Source organism: Saccopteryx bilineata, chromosome 4 (genome assembly GCF_036850765.1).
Source record: "Saccopteryx bilineata isolate mSacBil1 chromosome 4, mSacBil1_pri_phased_curated, whole genome shotgun sequence".
NCBI classification, from domain to species: Eukaryota; Metazoa; Chordata; class Mammalia; order Chiroptera; family Emballonuridae; genus Saccopteryx; species Saccopteryx bilineata.
The window spans coordinates 254,814,252-254,841,540 of record NC_089493.1 but is presented as its reverse complement, the minus strand read 5'-3'; positions in this window follow the sequence as shown (position 1 = coordinate 254,841,540).

The window sequence follows — 27,289 nt, the reverse complement described above, 5'->3', positions numbered from 1 at the left end:
CAGTCAGACAGACTCCCGCATGCGCCCGACCGGGATCCACCCGGCACGCCCACCAGGGGCGACGCTCTGCCCACCAGGGGGCGACACTGTCCCTCCAGGGCGTCGCTCTGCCGTGACCAGAGCCACTCTAGCGCCTGGGGCAGAGGCCAAGGAGCCATCCCCAGCACCCGGGCCATCTTTGCTCCAATGGAGCCTTGGCTGCGGGAGAGGAAGAGAGAGACAGAGAGGAAGGGGGGGGGGTGGAGAAGCAAATGGGCACCTCCCCTATGTGCCCTGGCTGGGAATTGAACCCGGGTCCCCCGCACGCCAGGCCGACGCTCTACCGCTGAGCCAACCGGCCAGGGCCAGTGTAGGAACTTTTGAGAAGGGCTGCTGTGTATTTGATTTGATCACATAGCATGGAACCATCAGTGAATCAAATATTTTGATCTGGCTAAAGCACCGGGTGCCAGAGAAATGGTAGGAGATAAAGCTGAAGATATGGCAGGAACAGATCATGCAGCACCTCAACCATGTTTGAACTTCTCACTATGGGTGTTAGAGAACCATGATCACAAAGTTTCAAGAAGGGTATATTATTATTATTATTATTATTATTATTATTTTAGCAAGAGAGAAAGAGAGAGAGGGACAGATAGGAAGGGAGAGCAATGAGAAGCATCAACTCATAATTGTGTTACCTTAGTTGTTCATTTATTGCTTTCCTTGACCAGGTGGCTACAGCTGAGCCAGTGACCCTTTGCTCACTCCAGAGACGTTGGCCTCAAGCCAGTGACCGTGGGGTCATGTCTATGATACCACGCTCAAGCCGGCAACCCCACACTCAAGCTGGTGAACCCTCATTCAAGCCAGCGACTTTGGAGTTTCAAACCTGGGACCTTAGTGTCCCAGGCTAATGCTCCATCCACTGTGCCATTGCCTAGTCAGTCAAGAAGGGTATATACTTTTATCATATAGTTGTTTTAGGAAGGTTACCATGGTAGCTCTGTGAAGAATGGTTTGGTAGAGTGGCTACCTCACACCATGTTCTACCTATCTTAGGAAGTCAGATGTGAAACTCAGAGGGTTTATTTTCCCCCATGTCATTCCTAATAGCAGCAGAAGTGCCACAGAAATTAGCCCAGCAATTCCTGATAGGCTGTTGTATTTGAGGTTTAGATCTCTATTCTACTTCTGGAATTGATCCAGCTTTTAACCTTATCTTTTGGGAATTATCTGATGCAGTTAATTCCCCCTGCTTGGTGTGCCTGATGATTGCTCAACCATCTTCCAGGATTCTCAAACAAGATGCTCAAAATTCATAGGTCTTTAATTTTTTTTTAGTATATATTCATTTGAGAATCCCCTGAAAACTGCATAGGTTATGTGTGTGTGCACACACAATTTTTATTCTGTTCTTAGGGGTTCATAGACACACTCCAGCCCATCGATTAATCTCCTAGGGACTATGAAAATCGGGTACAGGATGCCTGCTCTAAGACCACCCAATAAACTGGAGGTTAAAATCTTGAGTTGGTGCTCAAGCTTAAAAAGGGTTAAAGTTCATACTTCACCTTGAAGCTTTTACAGTTTACTAGAATTCTTTCATAGCCCAGAGCTCAGAATGGTGTCAGGGCTTTATGTTTGGCAGACTATTTTCAACTGCCATCAAATTCAAGAGTGTCAACACGACCTGCTTTTGGTCTTCCTGCTGCTTCCAGCAGTAGGGGCAAATCTGAGCCAGGTTGAGGGCTTTCAAAGAAAGGCTGTGAATGCTGGGCACATGCTCAGGTGAGAGCTGGTCTTTGGTAGCTAAGTAGGCAATGGTAGTCATGCTCGCTTACTGATGTGGAGCCCCTGAGGTCTATGCTGTCCATCTTCTGCCAATGTTGGCCTTGTGGACCGTCTTTGTAGAAGACAAGTCAATATCGTTTCCACACGCTTTATTTTCTCATTTCATTATCATTACATTTTTATAGCCCCAAATATATAAAACTGGACCCATAAAAGAGCCAAGTTGAGCAGAAAAGTATAAAAGAAAATATCTCTAATCTCACATTACTGTCTGCCTGTTATCTGAGACTGCCGGCCACTGGAGCCTTTAAGTGTCTTGCTGAGTTACTCAGCAACTTAAATTTAATTTGCGTGTATTTTTGGCACAGAACTTGTTTTTGTAAGTATTTTTGGCACCTTGATTTTTGGCACTTCTAAACGCAACTTGTAGCCCTTTATAATTTTTCTAAGGTTGCTTTCCCACATACTAGCTTGATGTGGCTGCCTAAGAAATCCAGATGCAATGAATTTCTTAGCAATGTAAGAGCCAAGAGACTGATTCTGTAATACCCATGCTTTAGAAAATATCTAGCATCAACAGAGTCCATGCTTGCTTTCTTGAGGACAGAACAGAACTGCATTTCTTTAAGCATACAGGTACATATCTCTGATGTCTCCAAAGGTCTACAAAAACAGAAACCTTTAAAAAAAATCCTGCCATTTTGGTAAATAATAATAATTATAACAACAACAAAGCAGAATCTTTCCAGCATGCAATCTTATCAGCTAGGGTAGCTAGATTTATTATATTAATATGTGTTGAGACTTTAAAAAATAGTGATCTGTAATCTAGAGAGGCTTGATTTTATCATGGTACAACTGCGGTGCTAAATAAAATGTGGCTCTTGAAAACGCAGGCTCCCTTTAAGCAGGAACCAACATAGACTCGCCCTTATCGAGACCATGAGACTGACAGACATTATCTATCACTTCTTTACTTATTTTTAAAGAGTGAACTGAAGTCAATTGCTCAAATGGTAGGAAGACTGCAATAGTCATATTTATTTCTATACACTGAAGACCTCCAGACCCACTGTATATAGCAGTTATATCCTTGTTATTGTGATGTGCCACAGCCCGTTCCTTTTCTTGTTGTTTTTATTTTGTAAAGAAATGTTATTTTGCACTAATCCTGGACACCAATGCTTAAATTTGTGAGAGCTTTGCCTGGCTAATTCCCAAATCTCGTTTAAAACTCAGTATAGGTATTTCTATCTCTAGAAAATCATCTTTGATAGCCTTTGAAATAAATAAACATTTTTGGTGTGTCACAAATGTAGTATGCGGGCAATAAATTCAGAAAGTACTATAGTAGGAAAGGATGATGCAAATTTGACTAAGATGTAGATTATTCATTAAAACTGTTCAAACTTTTTGATATTTCCTCTAAGTTTTCTTCAAAGCACTCAACAGTATATCTTAATACTAATACCATGTAATTAGGTGTAATGCTTCATAATTTTAAAAGGAATTATAGTGAATAAAAATACAGCCTTTGACCTGACCAATGGTGGTGCAGTGGATGGAGCATTGACCTGAGACGCTGAGGACCTAGGTTTGAATCCCCAAGATCACCAGCTTGAGTATGGGTTCATCTGGCTTGAGCGTGAGCTCACCAGTTTGAGCACAGGGTTGCCAGCTTGAGCCTGGAATCATAGACATGACCCCATGGTCACTGTTTTGAGTCCAAAGGTTGCTGGTTTAAAACCCAACATTGCTGGCTTGAGCCCAAGGTTGCTGGCTTGAAGCCCAAGGTTGCTGGCTTGAGCAAGGAGTTACTGGCTTGGCTGAAGGCCCCTGGTCAAGGCACATATGAGAAGCAATCAATGAACAACTAAAGAGCTGCACTATGAGTTGATGCTTCTCATCTCTCCCTTCCCCCCTCTCTCTCTAAAACAAACAAACAAACAAACAAACAAACAAAAAATACAGCCTTTGAGGACAGACTCCCTGGGCATGACCTTTGATTCTTCTTGTTAAAAGCTGTGTGACTTAACATCTCTTGGCTTTGGTTTATTAGGATCTATAGTGCTTACTTTATAGGTTTGTTGTGAGTATTCAATGCAATAATATATAAATATATATATAATTATGCTTACTACCAATGAAGTGCTCAAATACCTTCTATTATTACTGTTGATGGCTTCTCGGGCCTCTGTGTCCCTTTCTCTTCTCACTGCCTTTTGTGCTTTCTCCAGAAGCTCAATTTAAAAGGGACCATCTCCTCAGTCAGAAAAAAATTGCTTATCAGGTACAACTGTGTTAGCATTCACAATATTCACCCCTTTTAAAAGGCACAGAATAAACATGCCACAGAGCAGTAAGTTCTGGCCCTGGGTTTCATCCAGACCTCAGTTTGAAAGACCTGAGAGCAGCATATGTTTGCTCCTTTGCAGTGTGAGACAAAGAGCTACTGTGGCCCACCCGCTCGGGTGCTGCAGCCGTAAGCACTGTGTGCCGTAACAGCGGGGTTAGGGCTGGGAGAGAGTATGCTGAAAGTAGGTGCAGACCGGCAGCACCGGGCTTTACTGGAGCAGAAGAGGGAAGAAGGAAAGGCTCGCTGGTGGTCTGGGTTAGAGAGAGTGGTTATTGTGATCTACCATTAGAGGTCTGCAGCTGAAGTAGAGAATGTTTTAGCTCATATTCCAGTGCCCCCAGCAATGTCCAGGAATGGGCCTAAGGAGCCAGCACAGGGAGACTGCCCTACCTTTCTCCCCGGGAAGTAGACATTAACCAAGGGAGAAAAACTGTATCCATCAAGGAACCCAAAAAGAATTCAGTTTCCTTGTTTCCAACTAGTGATCTAGGAGCAAAACTTCTGCCTACAGTGTCTTTCTGAAGCCAGAAATTCCATTCAAATGAGCTTGGGCTAAGACAAATGTAAATGCCTAGAAGTGGTAATGTTTACACTGAACTTATTCAGACTTTAAATTAGTTATTCACTCATTCTTCACAGATCAGCAAATATAATATTTAAAAAATATAACATATTGTATCATCTCTCTAATTAAGCTCGTCAATGGCTTCTCACTGCATTGAAAGTGAAGTTTAGCCTGATTGGGTGGTGGCACAGGGGAGAGAGCATCGGACTGGGATGCGGAGGACCCAGGTTCAAGACCCTGAGGTCACCAGCTTGAGCGCGGGTTCATCTGGTTTGAGCAAAGCTCACCAGCTTGGACCCCTGGCTTGAGCTAGGGGTTACTCGGTCTGCTGTAGCCCCCTGTTCAAGGCACATATGAGAAAGCAATCAATGAACAACTAAAGTGCCACAATGAAAAATTGCTCTCATCTCTCTTCATCCCTGTCTGTCTGTTTCTATCTATCCCTCTCTCTGACTCTCGCTCTGTCTCTGTGGAAAAAAAAAAAAAAAAAAGAAAGAAAGTGAAGTTTAATCACCAAACTCTTGGCCACAGACTACACACGCCTGGTAGGCGTGTCTTGGCCTCTCTGTCCAGCCTTCTCTGCATAGGTTCCTACCACACAATTTCTGCTTCCTCAAAGGGCCAGCTATTTTTTGTACCAGAGCCTTTGAATGTGATGATCCCCAAGGTATCCTCCTACAGATTTCAGTTTACACGCTATTACTCAGAGAGGCTTGCATATTGCAACTAGTCTACCCTGCCTTCCCTTACTCTTCATTCTGTCATTTCCATCCTAAAACTTGTCACAATCTATGACCATTTTTTTATTTATATATTTCTCCTCCTCTCCCCCATCACACACACATTTAGAAATAATTTTCAGAAGAGCAAAGGTTTTATTATCTTAGTCACTATTGTCTTCCATAGGTATAATGTGCCTTCCACATAGTACTCAATAAACATTGGTTGACTAGATGAATGAACATGTTACTATGAGGTTTCAGAAAATACCAGTCTCTTAAAATAAGGTGAGGGCATAGAAAATGGGGAGGAGTAGAGGGCATGAAACCGAAATGCTAAAGGCAATCTTCATTTTATGTTTTGCTTAATTGCTGACTCTATATACCTTGATCAGATCCCAGTGAATAGGAGCTTTGTGTCTAGATATCTTTGCAGTTGCTGCTTTGCTGTAAAACTCAGTTTCATGGCTCCTTCTCTAAATGCAGCATGAGAATACATTATCAATAATAGCAAAACATGTCTTCAGCAGTTACTGTGTGCTCAACACTCACATAAAGGTTATATATAAGTTAAATTATATATCTTCATAATAAGCTTATAAGGTAGGGAGTATTGTTTCCCTATTTTATAGATGAGAAAACTGAGGCATAAGAGTTTCATCTATGACCCAAGGTCATATAGATTAGAAACAGCAGAGCTGAGATTTGAACTCAGGGAGTGTGGCTTCAGAATCCATTCTCTTTACCCCCATGATATACTAATATTTGGTTCTTTGATTGGATTTATGTTTGAGGAACTCTGGGAAACAATTATTTGCTACCTGTTGGGTACACAGCCTCTTTCAAATTCTTTTCTGTAGGTCTAATCTGCTATTTGAGTTATCAAACCATATCTTAATGACCATGAATTTGAAATTGTTTTCTCAGGAATGGTAAATTTTAATTGGAAGAATTAAAACAGCACATCTTTTATTGTATGCTCTGTCTTGATTTATGCTGACTGCCAACAGCAAATAGCACCAGCAGATCACTCATGAAGGTGGCAGGCTCACATAGGCATATATGGGTTGTTTTATTAGAAGTTAAATGTTTTGTTTTTCTGGAGTTGTCATATTTCTGTCCTCTCACCTGACTGATCTAAATATAGAGATCTGCTGGATAAAATTGTTGATAATTTTAGAGCAAACTGCTGACATCAAGAAATGCTTCTTATCCTAAGAGAAGATCAACTCCCTACCCAAGGAAAAAGAAAGCAAGGTTTGGACAAAAGTGCTGAATGCAAGCAGAAAAATGCTGATAGAATGACCTTGAGTCCCAGTCTTGTCTTTTGGTTTTATCATTGCAAATGGCTTAATGGAGAAACTGGTACTTATTTTCTCAAGAAGCTACTCAGCAATTATTCAGATTAGATATACTTAAAATTTGTCAATTCTTTCATAAGATAAACCACAGGTCTTTTGATCACCTTGTGGGAAACCCAGCATATGGCACAGAATCAGACTCTGCAAACTCATTGTGTGACCTCAAATTACTTAGTCTTCTGGAATCCAGACCCCTCAGCTGTAAGACCGGGATGACAATGGACACTTGAGAGTTTCGGTGTAAGAAGTGAGATAATGGAGGTGCAAGCACAGAGCACACCGGCAGGCACCCCTGAGATGGCAGTTCTCATCATTGTCCCTGTGCACACGCTATCCCTCTGTGCGTCCATAGAAAAGCACACACACGGGCCCATGAGTGCTGGCTTGTGCGCCTTTGTTGGTTTTGTATGACATTAAACCTTACTGCAATCAAGAACACTGCATGGCTGAGCTAGCCTCAAGAATTTTACCAGAGCCCTGATTTTGTAGAAAAGTGTAAAAATGCCCATTTCCCCATGGGTTACAAAATAATAAGGCTTTTTTTCTCCTTTGTTATCCTCTCGGTTAGTTATTTCAGCATATCACAGCATTAAAATGATTCTGTAGAAAAGGTCAGTCTCTCCGGTCAAAATATTTCTTTGCTGTTCTGTTCCCAGAGGTTTACGTGGGAACAACAATCAATACGAGAAGCCTGTGGAACAATTTGACTTACTTTTGAGGAATAGCTATTAGGTCAACATATTTTGTCATGGTTTTACAACCAATAATTTCTCTCATAATGGCATTTCCTAATCGCCAGGTGAAAATAACTGCAGTTGCAATAATAGGGCTTTATCAGGATCTTTAAGATCTTTTTCAGGACTTTGACCTTAACATTTTGGCATTTTTTTTATGTAATGAAAACAATTCCTGATGTTTCAGACTAAAGAGATGAAGCATTTTTTCACTATGATATCAGCTGCAAACTAAGAATCGCTAACCCAAGATGCATTCATTATTAAAATTCCTCATAACTTTGAATATTACCTCTTTCCTGGGTTCAGAAAGTAACAAACGGATTTATGACTGTAGGAGTGTTATTTTAACACCTCCTTACTCTGTGAGTCTGCATGCTAAGCTCTGTGAAATCCCTTAGGAGGAAGGACATGCTACCAAGATTCCAAATGGGAATATGTACAGGTACACTTGATATGTTAAACACCACAATTTTAGACAGTTCCTAGAAACTATATCAAGTAAGTGTGACCCTTAGAAGTTCACTCCAAGGCTAAGATAGATGTGAAAAAGGCCTATAATTCACACTGGCAAATTTAAAGCAAGACTTGCATATGAACTCTGAAAGTGTCATATCCTAATCACATCTACTCATGTGTCCCTTCTTTGTCGAGTGCTCAGAAGTATCTACTGGGATGAGGTCCATATATAGGTGCCTTGGTTTGAAGTCCACTGACCTTTCTCATGGAATTATTTTATCATGTGATATTTCATACATGCAAAAGAATATATGTAAATCATGAAGCAGAGTAATAAAATAACCACTAGCATACCTGCTACTCAACTGAAGACCATGAAAATAACAAATACTGTTATTATTATGTAAATACTCCTCTGGGCACCTACACCAACTCCTGGAGGTAAATATGATCTTAGATTTTGTTTTTTGCATAGTTTTGATCTTTATATGCCATTATGCTTTTAATATTGTTATTAGGTAAAGATACTATGTATTCAGTTTCATTACTTTATAATGATCCATTGTGTGAAAATACTTCACTTTATTTATTAATTCTCTTAATAGAACACTGGAGCAGTCTCAGTTTTTGTTATTATTTATTTATTTATTTATTTTTATTTTTCTGAAGTGAGAAGTGGGGAGGCAGAGAGACAGACTCCCGCATGCGCCCGACCGGGATCCACCCAGCATGCCCACCAGGGGGCGATGCTCTGCCCATCTAGGCGTTGCTCTGTTGCAGCTGGAGCCATTCTAGCACTTGAGGCAGAGACCATGGAGCCATCCTCAGTGCCCGGGCCAACTTTGCTCCAATGGAGCCTTGGCTGCGGGAGGGGAAGAGGGAGATAGAAAGAAAGGAGAGGGGGAAGAATGGAGAAACAGATGGCACTTCTCCTGTGTGCCCTGGCCGGGAATTGAACCCAGGACTTCCACATGCCAAGCCAACACTCTACCGCTGAGCCAACCGGCCAGGGCCAGTTTTTGTTATTTTAATAATGCTGCTAAGATATTTTTTGTACAGTTCTTTGGGTGCACATAGGCAACAACATCTCTGTGGTATATATCCAAAAATTCAATTGGGTATATACCTGAGACATGCAGAGTTTGAATGATATAAAAGCAATACCAAGTTATTTTACAAGAGGTTGTACCAATATGCCTTCCCCACCTGGAGACCCACTTTGCCACCTGGGATATGGCGGTGCTGTGGGAACCTGCTTTTTACTTCATTTGGAGCAACTTCACCTTTACACTTCACTCAGGCCCTATGGCTAAAAGAAAAAGTAAAGCTTCTCTATCATGCTACTTCCTGTAATAACTGAACAGAGAGAGGAAGCATTTCGGTAAAAGGATAAACCACTGGCCCATATATAATTCAGCATATTACCCAGAAGGCAACACCCTTAGATATCTAGATGCCTGAACATACCTCAAGATCCTTTGCAAGGAAGAATAAAGCACAGAAGCCATGCAGATGCTTTGAAAAACAAATGGATGTCCAGTAGAGTGGTGGTTGGCATCTCCTTACTCTTCTTTCTCAGGTAAGACTAGGTTGTTAAAGTGGGACAAAAGTCACCCATCAGAATTATAATTGTTCTACATCATATATGCCCTGCTTAAATAAATATGTCCAGAACCAAATCCTAAATACATCTAGGTATTGAAGCCTTTCTTTCTTTCTTTCTTTCTTTCTTTCTTTCTTTCTTTCTTTCTTTCTTTCTCTCTCTCTTTCTTTCTCTCTTTCTCTCTCTCTTTCCTCCCTCCCTCCCTCCCTCCCTCCCTTCCTCCCTTCCCTTCCCTTCCCTTCCCTTCCCTTCCCTTCCCTTCCCTTCCCTTCCCTTCCCTTCCCTTCCCTTCCCTTCCCTTCCCCTTCCCCTTCCCCTTCCCCTTCCCCTTCCCCTTCCTTCCTTCCTTCCTTCCTTCCTTCCTTCCTTCCTTCCTTCCTTCCATTCTTTCTCTCTTTTTTTTTTTTCAAAAAAGAGAGAGAGACAGACAGAAAGGAAGGGAGAGAGATGAGAAGTATCAACTTGTAGTTGTGGCACTTTTAGTTGTTCATTGATTGCTTCTCATATGTTCCTTGACCAAGGGGCTCCAGGCAAGCCTCTTGCTTAAGCCAGCGACCATGGGGTCATGTCTATGATTCCACACTCAAGCTGGCAACCCTGCACTCAAGCTGGATGAGCCCATGCTCAAGCCAGGGCCTTATCCACTGTACCACCACTAGTCAGGCTTTAAGTTGTTGTTTTTTAATATAAAATCTTCATTTCTTGAGCATATTTGTAAAACTGAATCTTTTCAAGCCATGAGGCTTGTGTTTAGTTCATTCAAAACCTATTAGGACAGGGTTGATACCTTGATTGAAATTGAATTCATTTATGCCCATGTGAAACATTGCAAACAGCAACCCATAATAAATTTTCCTGTCCTTAACTGAATGAAAATAGGTTTTTATAATTGAATTTCTTTGATGTTTCTCACATTTGCATCCTGAGGAAAATGGGAAGATTTATTATAGGCACGATATAAGTTGCTCATCTGTAAAAATATTTTAATAACAGAGGTTTCTACAGTGACTGGAAAGGATGGAGAGACAGCAGTGGGTCTGCCAGCCTTCCTTTATGATGAATTCAATTAATCAAAGATACAACGTTGTTCTTACATTAAGATGGTATTGGTGGAAATTTATAGAAACCTAGGAAATGGAATGATCTTTTGGAGCAAAAAGTCTGAATGAGTAGAATTAGTGGATTCTTATGAGGGATACACAATAGATTTATAGCTGTAGAGCAGAAGAACTTCCCCATCCACCTTGAGAACCTATCAGGTTTTGTATGAACTCAAAGACTAAATAAGTTTTTTTTTTAATTTTTATTTTTATTAAATTTAATGCAGTGACATTGATAAATCAGGGTACATATGTTGAGAGAAAATATCTCTAGATTATTTTGACATTTGATTGTGCTGTATACCCCTCCCCCAAAGTTAAATTGTCTTCTGTCACCTTCTATCTGGTTTTCTTTGTGCCCCTCCCCTCCCCTAACCCCTCTCTCCTTCTTCACCCCCTCCCCCCTCCCCAAGACTAAATAAGTTTTTAGTTGTAACTCTCACCCTCATGACTGCTTAGCTGGAGTGTTTGCCATCTTTCTTGTCATTTATCATAATGCTTGTACATGGTAGGCACTTGATACCTATTTGTGGTAATAATAACTGAGTGTACTGAACTGACCCACCCTTAACCTATTATGGGAAGTTAAAAAAATACGGTGATAAAATGACAAACTATGCACAATTTTTTCTAGGGTTTCACAGATCAACCTTACATGAATCCGATAATAATGAGAACCACAAAAATAATAGGAGGCTTTTACTTAGTGTCTGTGGATGGTCTAAGCTGAAGTTAGTTAGACACTTCATATTTAATCTTTATAACAGGAATACAACACAAATTGTATTATTTCCATTTTATAGATGAGTAAACTGAGACTAGAGAGGAAAATGGCAGATAATTATGAAATCCAGATCCAATTCTGTACTGCCTCTCATGAAAAACATTTAAAAATTATTTCCAATGTTTGATTTATCATTAGATTTTAAGGTAATTTTTGAAAAATTAAATATAGAGGAAGTGTTTGGGTTATGACACAGTTCCGTTCCTATGATAGTGACATAACCCGAATTTTGGTTTAAGTAGAAACACATCCTAGCCTAAATTACGTACCTATCCTAACACAGTTGTAAAATCTAGAACATGAAAACCCAAACATGCCGTATTACTGCTTATTCTTCTGCCATGTGCAACCGAACTAGTTCACCTATGCAGTCCATAAATAGGACGCTAACAGTGAAAACCAAAACATATCTCAATTTTTTAAAGTTTTTATGGGAGTAAGCGTCGTAAACCCAAAACATTTGTATATCAAGACTGTTGTAACTTGAGGACTCCCTGTATACTTTTGATTCAAAGCAAAGATGATCTCATATGTTTTTTACATTACATGGATATTTATTTTTTATTTAGACAATTAAATTTAACAGGGTGACATTGATCAGTCAGAGCACATAGATTTAGAGAAAACATCTCCACATTGTTTGGACAGCCAATTATGTTGTATACCCATCACCCAAAGTCAAATAATCTTCTGTCACCCTATATTTTGTTTCTCTTTAAGCCCCTCCCCTTCCCCCATCCCCCTCCCTTTCCACCCCTCCCTTCCCTCTGGTAACCACTACACCCTTGTCCATGTCCATGAGTCTCAACTTTGTGCCCCACTTATGTATGAAATCATACAGTTCTTAGCTTTTTCTGATTTACTTATTTCACTTAGCATAATGTTATCAAGGTCCATCCATGTTGTTGTAAATAATCCAATGTTGTCATTTCTAATGGCTGAGTAGTATTTCATTGTATATATGTACCACATCTTCTTTATCCAATCCTCTATTAAAGGGCATTTTGGCTGTTTCCACATCTTGGCCACCATAAACAATGCTGAGATGAACATGGGGGTGCATGTGTCTTTACATACTCATGTTTTCAAGTTTTGTGGGTATATACTCAGTAGAGGGATTGCTGGTCATATGGTAGTTCTATTCTTAATTTTTTGAGAAACCACCATACTTTCTTCCTTAGTGGTTGCCCTAATTTACATTCTCACCAACAGTGGATGAGGGTTCCTTTTTCTCTCCAGTCTCTCCAGCACTTGTTATTACCTGTCTTGTTGATAATAGCTAATCTAACAGGTGTGCGGTGGTATCTCATTGTAGTTTTGATTTGCATTTCTTGAATAGTTAGTGATGATAAGCATTTTTCTTCATAAATCTGTTGGCCATTTGTATTTCTTCTTGGGAGAAGTGTCTGTTCATATCCTCTTCCCATTTTTTTATTGGATTGTTTGTTTGTTTGTTGCTGAGTTTTTTGAGTTCTTTATATATTTTGGAAATAAGTCCCTTATCTGAGCTGTTGTTTGAAAATATCATCTCCCATTTAGTTGGTTTCCTATTTGTTTTGTTGACAGTTTCTTTTGCTGTGCAAAATCTTTTTAGTCTGATGTAGTCCTATTCATTTATCTTTGCCTTTACTTCCCTTGCCTTTGGAGTCAAATTCATAAGATGTTCTCTATGGTCAAGGTCCATGAGTTTAGTACCTATGTTTTCTCTTATGTAATTTATTGTTTCAGATCTTATGTTTAGTTCTTTGATCTATTTTGAATTAATTTTTGTGCAAGGAGATAAACTGTAGTCCAGTTTTCCCAGAACTATTTATTGAAGAGGTTTTCTTTTCTCCATTGTGTGTTTTTGGATCCTTTATCAAAGATGATAAAGGTTGATATGTATATGGTTTTATTTCTGGGCTCTATTCTGTTCCATTGGTTTGTATGTCTATTTTTCTGCCAGTACCATGCTGTTTTGATTATCATGGCTCTGTAGCATAGTTTGAAGTCAGGTATTGTAATGCCTCCCACTTCATTCTTTTTCCTTAGGATTACTTTGGTTATTCGAGGTTTTTTATGGTTTCATATAAACCTGATAATTTTTCCATTTCTTTAAAAAATGACTTTGAAATTTTGATGGGAATTGCATTAAATTTGTATATTGCTTTGGGTAGTATGGCCATTTTAACTATATTTATTTTTTCTATCCACAAACAAGGAATATTTTTCCATTTTATTGTGTCTTTTTCTATTTCCTTTAATAATGCTTTGAAGTTTTCAGTATATAGTTCCTTTACATTCTTTGTTATGTTTATTCCTAGGTATTTTATTTTATTTTTTGCTACTGTAAAAGGGATTATTTTTTAGTTCTTTTTCTGAGGTTTCATTGTTGGCATATAAGAAAGCAATAGACTTCTGTATATTAATTTTGTATCTTGTGACCTTACTGTATTGGTTTATTGTTTCTAATAGCTTTTCTGTAGAGTCTTCAGGGTTTTCTATATACAGGATCATGTCATCTGCAAAAAGTGAAACCTTTATCTCTTCTTTTCCAATATGAATGCCTTTCATTTCTTTCTCTTGTCTGATTGCTCTGGCTAGAACTTCCAGCTCTATGTTGAATTGGAGGGGAGAGAGAGGCAACCTTGTCCTGTTCCTGATTTTAGAGAAAAAGTTTTCAGTTTTTTACCATTTAGTATGATGTTAGCTAATGGTTTGTCATAAATGGCCTTTATTATGTTAAAGTATCTTCCTTATATACCCATTTTGTTGAGTGTTTTAAACATAAAAGGATACTGTACTTTATTGAATGCCTTTTCTGCACCTACTGATAGGATCATATGGTTTTTGTTCTTTGTTTTGTTGATATGGTGTATTACGTTAACTGTTTTAGATATGTTGAATCATCCTTGTGATTCTGGGATGAATCTCACTTGATCATGATGAACTACTTTTTTGATGTGTGGCTGTATTCGATTTGCTAGTATTTTGTTTAGGATTTCTGCATCTGTATTCGTTAGAGATATCGGTCTGTAGTTTTCTTTTTTGTGTGTTGTCCTTGCCAGGTTTTGGTATGAGGGTTATGTTGGCCTCATAAAATGTGTTTGGAAGTATTGCTTCTTAAATTTTTTGGAAGATTTTGAGAAGGATAGAAACCAATTCTTCTTTGAATGTTTGATAGAATTCATTATTATATCCATCTGACCCCAGACTTTTATTTTTGGGGAGGTTTTTGATAGTTGTTTCTATTTCCTCCTTGCTTATTGGTCTACTTAGGCTTTCTACTTCTTTGTGATTCAGTCTAGAAAGATTGTATTGTTCTAGGAGTTTGTCCATTTCTTCTAGATTGTTGAATTTGGTGGCATATAATTTTTCATATTATTCTGCAATAATCCTTTGTATATCTATGATATCTGTGGTAATTTCTCCTCTTTCATTTTGGATTCTGTTTATATGAGTCTTTTCTCTTTTTTCCTTAGTGAATCTTTCCAGAGGTTAGTCAATTTTATTGATCTTTTCAAAGAATCAGCTCTTTGTTGTATTAATTTTTCTATAGTTTTTCTGTTCTCTATTTTTTTTATCTACTTCTGCTCTAATTTTTATTATTTCCTTTCTTCTGCTGGTTTTGGTTTGCCTTTGTTCTCCGTTTTCTAGTTCCTGAAGATGTGATGTTAGGTTTACTTGGGCTCTCTCTTGCTTTTTCATATAAGCATGCAATGATATGAACTTCCCTCTTATTACTGCTTTTGCTGCATCCCAGAGATTCTGATATGTCATGTTGTCATTTTCATTTGTCTGTATATCTTTTGGTCTCTTCTTTTATTTCTTCTTTGAGCCATTCATTTTTTAGAAGTATGTTGTTTAATTTCCACATTTTTGTGGGTGTGTTTACTTCTTTTTTGCAGTTGGATTCTAGTTTCAAAGCCTTATGGTCAGAGAATATGCTTGGTATAATTTCAATCTTTCTCTATTTGTTGGTGTTGGTTTTGTGGCACAGCATATGGTCTATTCTTGAGAATATTCCATGTACATTGGAGAAAAATGTTTACTCTGATATTTTGGGATGAAATGTCCTGTAGATGTCTATTATGTCCACTTGTTTTAGTGTTTCATTTAAGGACAATATTTCTTTATTGATTTTCTGTTTGGATGAATGATCTAAAGCCATCAATGATGTATGGAGGTGTCCAAGTTTGATTATATTTTTTTCTGTTTGCACTTTTGGATCAGTTAGTAGTTGTCATATATTTTGGTGCTCCTTGGTTTGGTGCATATATATTAAAGAGTGTTATGTCTTCTTGATACACTGTCCCCTTTATCATTATGAAATGCCCATTCTTGTCTCTGGTTACCTCTATTGTCTTGTATATAGCATTGTCACATATGAGTATAGCTACTCCTGTTTTTCTTTGGATATTAAATGCTTGGAGAATTGTTTTCCAACCTTTTACTTTGAATCTATTTTTATCCTTGTAATTTAGATGTGTCTCTTGAAGGCAGCATACTGTTGGGGTTTGCTTCTTGATCCAATCTACTGCTCTGTTCCTCTTTATTGGTGAGTTCAATTCATTTACATTTAGTGTAATTACTGACACGAGGATTTTTTATTGCCATTTTATATACTGCTTTCTGATAGCTTTGTGTCTTGTTTGGTTCTTCTTTTTTGTTTTTCTGTCATTTGTTTTTGTTTGGTAGTGTTTCATACTTCTATCTTCTGTTTCTTCTTTTTTTAAGCTATCTGTTTTACTAGTGAAATTTTCAGGGGTGGTTACTATTAGGTTATTAGAAGAAAAATTATTTTTATTAGAGTCCATTATCTCATGAGTGCTTCTGCACTCCATCCTCCTTTGTTACTGCTGATCTTTATCCTCTCCCCTTTCATGCTATTATTGTCACAGATTATTTTTGTTTTTATTGTGGTTTTGTTAAAAATGTTTTACTTGTAATTTTGTCTTGGTTTGTTCTTTGTATCTGGTTGGATAATCCCCATTAGTATTTCTGTAGTGGGGGTTTTCTGGTGATGAATTTCCTCAGCTTCTGTATGTCTATAAATGTTTTCATTTCCCCTTCATATTTGAAGGATAACTTTGATGGATATAGTATTCTTGGTTGGTACTTTCTCTCTTTCAGTACTTTAAATGTTGGAGTCCACTGTCTTCTGGTTTCTAGAGTTTCTGTTGAGAAATCTGATGAAAGCTTAATGGGCTTTCCTTTACATGTTATATCCATATTCTCCCTAGCTACCTTGAGGATTCTTTTTTTTGTCATTGATTTGTGATAATTTCATTATGATGTGCCTTGGAGTAGGTTTGTTTGGGTTGAGGTAACTCGGTGTTCTGTTTGCTTCTTGGATTTGAGGCTCTAACTCTTTCCACAGGCTTGGGAAGTACTCATCAATTATTTTTTTCAATATGTTCTCCATTCCCTTTTCCTCTCTTCCTATTCTAATATACCCATTATTCTTATATTGCTCTTCCTGATGGAGTCAGACAATTCTTGTAGGGCTTTCTTATTTTTTTAATTTGTGAGTCTCTCTCTTCTTTTCTCTGTAGTATCTCTAATTGCCTGTCTTCAATGTCACTGATTCTCTCCCCTATCTGGCTTGTTCTATTGGCTAAGCTTGTTACCTCATTTTTCAGTTCATGTATTGAGTTTTTCATCTTTGTCTGGTTCTTTTTTATAGTTTGAATTTCCTTGGTGAAGTACTGTTTTTGTTCATTAAGTTGTTTTTTGAGCTTACTAAATTGCCTTTCAGTGTTTTCTTGTATCTTATTGAGTATTTTTAGAGAATCAATTTTAAAATCTCTATCATTAAGCTCCAAGGTTTCCATGTAATTGAGATTGTTTTCCTGGGAAATTTTCATCATCTATCTGAGCTACGTCTCTGTCTTATATATCCATATTTGATTTTTTATTCCTTGATGGCATTTGTGGGTGATATTGTTAGTAACCCCAATAAGAGATAATTATTCCTTTTTCTGGCAGGGGGCACTGCACTACAAGATTTGCCTCTGCAAGATTCTTGGGTGATCTGTTAAGGCCTAGCTGTCGTCTTTGTAATGAGGAAGGCAGCGTCGTGGCATTGGTAGGAGGGGCTTATTGCTAGGGCTTTGCAACTTTATGATACTGGCACTGGCTGACCAGGAGTCCTCCAGGACCCTCCCACATGTCCCCACAGAGCAGGGTATCTAGTCTCCAGGTGCCCCTGCCTCTCACAGGAGAGACCAGCCTGGAGACCTAGTGGAGGGGGGGGGTCTGCCACAACTGCTGTTTTTGCAGCAAGGGGAGCAATAAGGAACTGGGAGGCTGTGGTGACAGAGTCTAGTCCCTCCTCCAATATCACTCTAAACTCTCCAGGCACAACCCTGGGCTGGGCCCGGTGTACCCCCCACAAGCCGATGTCCTTGACTTTTGGGAGTAGCTGTGGCAGAGTTTGCAGATCAGGGTCTTCCTGTCCATGCAAGCTAAATTCCCTGAGGCAAGCCAGTGCCTGAGCTTCAGAGCTGGTGGGGCGCAGATTCCAGATCCCAGATCAAGTGGGTCTGGTGCCACAAGGCTAAATTGTGCTGCTTGGATGGGCAGATAAAGTGCGCCCCAGTTTTCTGTAGGCAATCTCCATAAGCTATTTGCCTGCAGTTCTTGGGAGCTTGCCTCTGGCTTTGTGTGCGCCCCCTGCCTATAATAGCTGAGCTCTGCAATCATGGGTGCAGCAGACGCCAGGAAGCGGCCCTGCTCTCCGTTCTTAGTTGTTGCCCCTTGCTCTGCTCCTTTCCCCCAGACTATTCACCCTGCTCCTCCGGGTCTGAGACAAAGACTGCGCAAACAGTGCCTCCCTCCCTCAGGTTTGTGAGGAAGGAGAAAGACTCAGTCCTCTGGTATTATTTTTTCTTCTGTGCTTTGGCCCGCCTTCTTGCACAATCATCTGGTGTGTGTATACTTCAGGTTCATTTGGGGTTTTTTTCTCTGCGTATAGTTGTAAAATTTTTTTGAAATTTCAAGGGGAGAGATGAGGAGTATCTGTCACACCACCATTTCTCTGACATCCTACATGGAGATTTTGAAAGTGAAAGCAGTCACCTTGAAATAAATTGACATCAGAAATAAGTACAGTGATGCCTTGGTTTTCGTTGATAATCTGTCTGAAAACAATCGGCAAAATCCAAAACCAAAAAAACTGAGGCAATTATTTCCATATGAATCAATGTAAATCCAATTAACTCATTCTAGACACTCCAAAATACATACCAAAAACCCATTTTATAGAGAATAAATGTAGTGTTTAATACTAAAAACAATAAGTTAATATAAAATGAATACAAAAGACTAATGTAAAGAATAAATGAACATTTAACATGGCATTTACCTTTCTGAAGACTCTTCTTGGCGTATGGGAGACAGCAAAGAAGAGAGAGAGGTGCAGATACTGTATACGCAGTAATCACATGTAATTGTAGTATTAGCACTCGCAATCAATAAAAAACCACAGAAACACTGGAAAGCAATGGGATTGTCACAAGGGGTGATGCTCACACGATGAGAAACAATGCCACACTGAGCAGGAGAACACATGGGTTGCCCTTTGTTTTCGCAAAATTAGCAGCAAGGTCATATGGGCACGCTGACGAAATTCAAGGCAACCAATGAAAACCGAGACAAATTTTTCGCGGAAAGAATCAACGAAACCGAAACCAATGATAACTGAAGTCAATGAAAACCAAGGCATTACTGTACTAAGTTGCAGTTATTGCTAGAAATACATAGAAAAACTCAGAATACTCAGGGGGAAAATATCACACAATGGTATGTGCTGGTAGAAACCTCCATGTCTGTATAAGTCATCTCTGAACCGTGTTAAGTTATTTTGTCCATGTCTATGCCGGCGTGAAAGTTTGCTGCCTAGCTGACCACTCACAGCCAAGCACTGTGTCCACCACAGGGATTTAGTAACCCCGGGAGCAGGCTCTCTCTGGTTTAAGATCTCAGTGCCCATCTACCCACTTCAGGAGTGTTCCCTCACTGGAAATGACACAACAAAATACAACTGCCCACCATTTATTACCTACTTTCAACATTCATGTACTTTTTTCTCTTTTAAAAACATAGTTAATCCCTTCTTAGTTTAGCCAATGTCCTGAACTTTTTCAAGGTGGGTTTGGTATGTGCATGTTCCGGAGAAAGGGTGGATTTTTGTTGGAATGTAAGCTGCTAGAGGTTCTGGTGCTGTTCAGCTCTGACCAGGGCAGGTTCTCAGACATAATCGCTTCACACTGTAACTGCCTTATGAGGTTTCCCAGACCTAAACCTTTTATCCTTACACTACAGGACCTCCTGTCCCCAAATACAGACATTAGTAACACCTTCCCTCCCCACTGGTCCACAGCCTGCTATCTGGGACCAGTAAATGACAAAGTAAAGGACAGATACAGGGTAATTCTACACTGTAGCAAAATTTAGCTTGCTATCTTGAAAATAGTCATACTATTTTGGGATTTTTACAGTAAACAAAATCCAGACAGCAGACCAGAGGGGCCATTTACAAGAGTTATAAAATTGCCTGTGTGAGATAAGGCAGCTCATAAATGATTCAGCGAAGTGCACAGGATAAATCTTATTTCTCATACACACAAATCCAAGGAAGATTCTGTGATGTTCTCAGCCCCTGATAATATGAGAGGAACACATGTCACATTAAGAAACTGACATGGCATTAGAGTGCTATAAAATGTTCAATTAAACATGGCAACCGCAGGACAAATGGTACCCAGGACACAGCTCTTTGTTTGCCTTTAAGAACTTTAATGTGTCTTATTTATTGAGGGCAAAGAACATAAGGATGGTAAAGTGACAGACTCTGACCCACCTGAAAATATTTGTGTTACTGTCAAGACAAATAATAAATGGGGCTGCCTCAGGATCTTAGCCTTTTCAAAAGATGGACAGAGTTGCGTTTGGTGTATTGCACCTTATGGAATTAGAGCCGACTTAAGGAAAACTGTTTCAGCATCTGTCTTCTTTCAAGCAGACTGTCAGGAGGAAAAACGACTAGGGGGTGGCGGGGGGTGGAGATGAAGAATGGGGGAGGGAATGGGAGAGGAGTGGGAGTGGTGGGTGGGGGAGGAGAGAGAAGCAAGCAGGGACAGCTTGCATCTTTTAAACCCTCAAGGTAAGCTGTCGCTTAGAACCTTGACAGCTCCAGAACTCGACACACACGATCGCTCTCTGGGGGACTTTTCTTGCTGCTCTGCGGGCAGATCGCAGCCACTGAGCCGTGATGCTCCAGCACTTGCCTGACCTGATATAATGGGCAGCTATTTACTGCAAACAAGGTAGATGGAAGAACATAGGCGTAAATGATGCTCTGGTGTAAGCAGGAATCCACTGGGATCAGTTGCAAACCAGTCAATCTTCTGGGTTTTTCCCCCGCCTCCGCTTCTTCCAGGTTGGGACTATTTATTTCTTTCCCTCAGGACGAAACCACAAATGCCTGACTCTGAGCAATGTTCCTCTTCCTTCCAGCCCTCTCTGCTTCCCACTCAGGATCAATACAGTGGGTTAAAGAAACAATTGTATGACAACAACTAAAAAAGAAAACTAAGTTTGGATACCACCACTTCCATACGGATTGATTTCTGGGCTTGTTTTTATCTATTCTTAAGGAAGAAAAAAAAAGAAAGAAAGAAAGAAAGAAGGAAGGAAAAAAACAGCCCCAGGAGGCGTCTTGGTTAGGCTGTCAGATCGCTTCAATGAGAAACCCAATCAGACTTGATTTGTGAAGTGTCAGAAGCTGTAGTAAATCATGTAAACATGGAGGGTTATTACTTCAGGTTGTTGCTCTGTAGGCTGAAGGCTCCTCATGCGTGTTTCTGAAGCTCGTGGGTGCTTATTCTTCCTGCATCTAACAATACACATTTGCACAACTCCTTTTTTGATCAAGGAGCACAATCAGAATGGGAAGCCCTTAGGTGGTGAATGTGAGGAAACACACAGCCCCTGGGCTTGGCGGTTTCTGCCTGTCTCCCAGATCTAAGCACATCACAGTAGATGAGATTATCTAAAAAGTCTTCCATGGCATCTCGCTTTTTGAAGGATTTTATTTCTGTTATTGAATTTATTTCTGGTTATGGGAGGTCAGACAGGCAGCTTATACAAGAGACTCAGCCACGTTGAATTTACCCGGCAAGGTCATAGTGTCAGCTGCACAATGGGGTCCATGTTTTTCAACTTCCAAATCAGTCTTTTTCTCCCATAGACTTAAAAAAGAGAAAGCAAGTCCTTTTCTGAATCTTACAAAGATTTAAATGGCACAAATTTAAAAATCCTTTGATCTCAATCCCTAGACTCCCAGTGCATATTCTTCTGTGAATTTCTTTCCATAATTTAAGAAGCTGAGATGCACAGGCTCTGTTCTTTGGATTTCTGTCATGAATGGAAGCCAGGTTCCTATAGAAAACCAATACTGGGTCTTTTTTCGTAATGTTTTGTAAGTAAAACATTAGTTATGGGGAGGGGGGAGAGACAGTCTGTAATTTTATTAGCAGATTGTAATAGATGTTTTGGACATTCACACTATGTTAAGTATAAGACAATACCTGGTTTTCAAACAATTTCATAAACCATGAAAAGTCATCTTATATCTCTGCCAACTCTCCTTATTCATTCTCTGAGAAGCTTTTTACAAAACTTTCCTGTCACTTAATAATTATTTATTATGAAATGGAACAAGAGTAAAAGACACTTGAAATCCACAGATAACCCTGACCCCTCAGTTCAGCCGATTCCTTTCCAACTCGCCTTTGCCCAGAATTACTTGCTGGCAGAGCCATGTCTGGGGCTAGTGTAAGCTACTGCTCCTTCTGCTGTGGGCATCACTGCACGCCCAAGGCTGGGGCTCCAACAGGTTTTCTCTTCTTCTCTTCCTTTGTTTCTTTCTAAAATTTCTGTGTCTGATTTCTCCCTGCGACCTTCAGCTGAGCTCTTGGAAGGCAGATTGCGGGTTTGAGTATTGTGAACACAATAGTCAATTCTGTTTCTTTTTTGGGGCTGCCAAGAGTGATCTCATGTTCTGGGCTACTTTCATATTTTCAAATAAATTATTTCCAAGACTCTTACTCTCATGTCGGCTCTGAGAGTTTCCACCCTTGGCCGTGATAGTGTTCTGTCAGTCAGAGAATGGCCATAGTACGTTTTATGGCAACAGTTTCATTCTAGAGAAATGTAATGAGGAAGGCAGTGTTTGGGATCCTTTATAGGGAAGGAAGATGGGGGTTCTGTTACCCCCGGTTATCACTAAACCTTGTTAAACAATTATGCTTAAATTAAAATTGTAACTCTATGAAGAAAACTGCATAGAAAGGTACAGTTTGGGGCTATTTTCTGCTCTTCTGACAAAAAAGATCACCCTTCCTCAACCCTCCAGTCCGTGAGAACAATATATGGGATTTACATACCAACAGCTTATAGAAGAGCTAGGGCATCTGGGTATATGTGGCATTCTGCCTTCATACCAACTTCCTAATATATGCACAGTTTAGTTCATAGACTACACAACTGATCCCTGGTTGAGGAGGGCTCCCAGGCCAGAAATACTGATTTTCTGGTCAAAAAGCTATGAGGAGACCAGGTGAGTGGATGGGTTTGGCGTGTGCAGGCACCTGGGGCAGGCATAGCTGCAGACCCCAAAAGGAGTCATGATTCTGATTTTTCCCCTTTTTTAACATATAAAAAATGAGATAAAGACCTCATAAAGAGTTGGAACTTTGATTAATTACAGACAGGTATAAAATTCTTGGTTGTAAGAAATTGGGGCTTAATACAAAATGGAACAAAAATAGGCTCACAGCTGTTTGTATGGAAAATAATACAGTAATTAATAAATAATACAAGAATAAACTCTGTGCTTGGTATACAACTGTAAACCTACTTTTGCCCTGCCCTGTAAAATCAGTGCATCATGGACTGGCCTGAAACATGGAAATGATTGGCAGATGATCTGGATAAAAGTTTAGGACAGAAGGGGACTCACAACATGGCCCTTAGCCAGATCCGAGGTAAGTCTGGAATTGGCATAACTGCCTTGTTGTTATATCAATTATTTGTGTTCATTTTGTGCATGTATGTATATACCTATATGGCCAATACAATGAAGAGGAAGTGACAGTGCCCAAACCACACCTGGGCCTTGCGCTCTCAGCCCCTGCCTTCACCAGGTAAACAGACCATCCAGCCTGGCTAGAGTTTGGGAGCCCTCATGAGCTTGAGTCCAGTCAGCCAGTTGTCCCAAGGCCACGGAGATATGAAAGCCCAGCCAAGATCACTAGATTTATTGACCTAACCACAGCTGGCTGTTCTGAAATTACCCAAGCCTGGTCCAGATCAGCAGAACCATACCCCTGACCTGCGTGCAGACTTGTGAACAATGGTCCATGATTGCTGGTTAAGCTACTGAATTCAAGGGTAGTTAGCAGCAGTAGATAACTAATCACTCTTCATGTGTACTCTCTGTTACACTTACAATCTTGTTGGGTAGGTCAAATGAACACACTAAACAGTAATTCCTACTAGCAAGGAGAAAGTAATGAGAGTGGGCTGAGGTAGTGAAAGGACAGACCAAGGAGAGCAGGATATGGAGTGGACCTTAATGTCCATGCAGGATCTAACTAAGCAGGAGGATGGGTGGGAATAAGCCATTCCTGGCAGGGAAGAACACTTAGAAATGTGTGGGAATGGGAATGTGCCGTGACCAGCTCAGCAATGTATACGCACAAAAGGAAGGCGCTGTAGGACTTAAAAACACACAAGACACAACATTCAGAAAAGATGGGTACAGGACACTCCCAGCCTCTAGGACTGAGAGCCCAGATCTCTGCAGCCTCATTGTACAGTGTGTCCGTAAAGTCATGGTGCACTTTTGATCAGTCACAGGAAAGCAACAAAAGACGATAGAAATGTGAAATCTGCACCAAATAAAAGGAAAACTCTCCCAGTTTCATACCTATTCGGTGCAGTTTGATGTGGGCTCATGCACAGATATTTTAGGGTTCCTTAGGTAGCTATCCCATATAGCCTCTACAGACTTGTCACTGACTGGTGGCCTACCAGAACGCGGTTTCTCCACCAAACTGCCGGTTTCCTTCAACTGCTTATCCCACCAAGTAATGTTATTTCTGTGTGGTGGCGCTTTGTTATAAACGCGCCGACATTCACGTTATACTTTGGTCATGGATTCAAATTTAGCGAGCTACAGAACACACTGAATTTTCCTCTGTACCATCCACATCTTGACTGGCACGGACGTGGGCTGCTCCACTGTATACACGGTGTTACATCATCATCTGCGCATGCGCACATGCTGCCACATCATCCTGCAGAAACTGGGAGGGTTTTCCTTTCTGCCACATCATCCTGCAGAAACTGGGAGGGTTTTCCTTTCATTTGGTACAGATTTCACATTTCTATCTTCTTTTGTTGCTTTCCTGTGACCTGTCAAAAGTGCACCATGACCTTACGGACACACTGTATTTATTGGTCTCTTTGATCATCAAGCAAATTAGCAGAGCCTGGGTCAAATTAGTTTACAATGGATTCAGGTGCAGAGAAAGATGACCAACCGATGCCCCCAGGCATGTAGGAAAATGGCTATAGGGATCAGCTACTTCCAGTAAACAATCTTAGCAGTGCTTGCCGGGGCAGCATTCTGCCCACACAGGATTTGGCCTTCCAAAGTCCACACCAAAGACTTGTCTCAAGGCTGCAGTTTAATCTCTCGGCCATTTCCCCACAGGAATGAGAGCACAGTGTGGATGGTGGACAGTCACAACACAGGTTTCCCTGATGAGTGGCTCTAGGAGAACACCCCAGTGGCCAGTGAGGTAGGGGCGTGTGTGCATGTGTGTATAGGAAAACAACTGGACCTTGATCAATCATACATGAAACTGTGTGGGGTTTTTTTTGCCAAAGGTGTGTTGTCGATTTAATCTCTGTTGATAGTTTTCTGATCACTTAATCTTTATCTGAAATGTCTTAGCAAGTGGACCAGGGAACTGTCATTTCTGAGCTCTCTGGGTGGCGGCTGTGTAGGGGCGTGGACCTGCGCAGTACTCTCGCTGAGGCATACATGGGTCTTTGTGCCAGAAGCTCTCCACCATGAGCATTCCGTTTACGTTCAGTGTTTTTCAGACCCTACTTGTGAGTCACAGATGACTTTCACGCCTTAGCATTTAACTTTTCTACAGGAATTCAGAGATAAAAGCGGACAAAGGGCCCACAAGGTGCTAACAAGCAGCTTCTCTACAAGGTGCCAAGACTGTCCACTGCTTCTGCGTCTCTGTCACTGCTGTTGCCACGGCCAAGGTGCCAGCCATCAGCGACAGCCAAGACCTGTACCTCTGCCTGTAGATTCTTTCTGCTAGCATTTTGGTAGAAAAGACTCCAGAAAAAAAAAATCCAGCTCTTGATATTTAAAAAATAAATAATGTTTAGTTGTCTACTGGTATTAAGAATACAAACCAAGATGGCTCCATGTTACTGCAGCATCATCCCACCATTCTGGCAGATTTTCTCATTGTCAAATAATCAGAAACTTTTCCCAAATTGAAGTTTATGCAGAGAGTTAATATTGTCCAATATTAAGGATTTGTTTTACTACAAGTGTAAACTGTGGTTGGGGGGCTGACATACTGCTGGTCCAGAATTCTTCTAGACACAGAATGTCAGGTCCATTCTCTGACTCTGGCTGCAGCAGGTGTTTCTAGGAATCTATGTGAAAGGTGGCCTCCAGACTTTCACTATTATTTTGATAACCTATTTCTACTAGTCTGAAATCTCAAGAAAAAAAGTAGCAAAAGGATACTAAGGAGGTGAGTTTGGTGGAGAAGGACAATATACAGTGTGTCTGTAAAGTCATGGTGCACTTTTGACTGGTCACAGGAAAGAAACAAAAGATGATAGAAATGTGAAATCTGCACCAAATAAAAGGAAAACTCTCTAGTTTCATTCCTATTCAGTGCAGTTTGATGTGGGCTCATGCACAGATTTTTTAGGGCTCCTTAGGTAGCTATCCCGTATAGCCTCTACAGACTCATCACTGACTGATGGCCTACCAGAACGGGGTTTCTCCACCAAACTGCTGGTTTCCTTCAACTGCTTATCCCACTGAGTAATGTTATTCCTATGTGGTGGCACTTCATTATAAACGCGCCGATATTCACGTTGCACTTTGGTCACGGATTCGAATTTAGCGAGCCACAGAACACACTGAATTTTCCTCTGTACTGTCCACATCTCGACTGGCATGGCCGTGGGCTGCTCCACTGTATACATGGTATTACGTCATCATTTGCACATGTGCACATGCTGCCACATCATCCTGCAGAAACTGGGAAGGTTTTCCTTTCATTTGGTACAGATTTCACATTTCTATCTTCTTTTGTTGCTTTCCTGTGGCCGGTCAAAAGTGCACCATGACTTTACAGACACACTTACAGGGTGACTAGATTTTAGAGCTCTCTACCCCATTCAGTCTAGCTTCATCTAGCCACATCCTACCACACTCCCTGTCACTCACTACGTGACAGCCACTCTGGCTTCTGTGAGTTCCTAGGACAGCACTGATACATACGACAGAGATGTTCTTTCTTCCCTGCCCTTCCCTTCCTCCACGTGTAAGTAACTCACTTTTTCAGGATTCAGCTCAACCATTGTTTCCTTAGCAAAGCCTTCCTCAAACCCAGTTATAAACTCTCTTAGTACCATTTACCTAACATTCAGAGCACTAATTGCATTTTTTTTTTTTTTTTTTGCATTTTTCCGAAGCTGGAAACAGGGAGAGACAGTCAGACAGACTCCCGCATGCGCC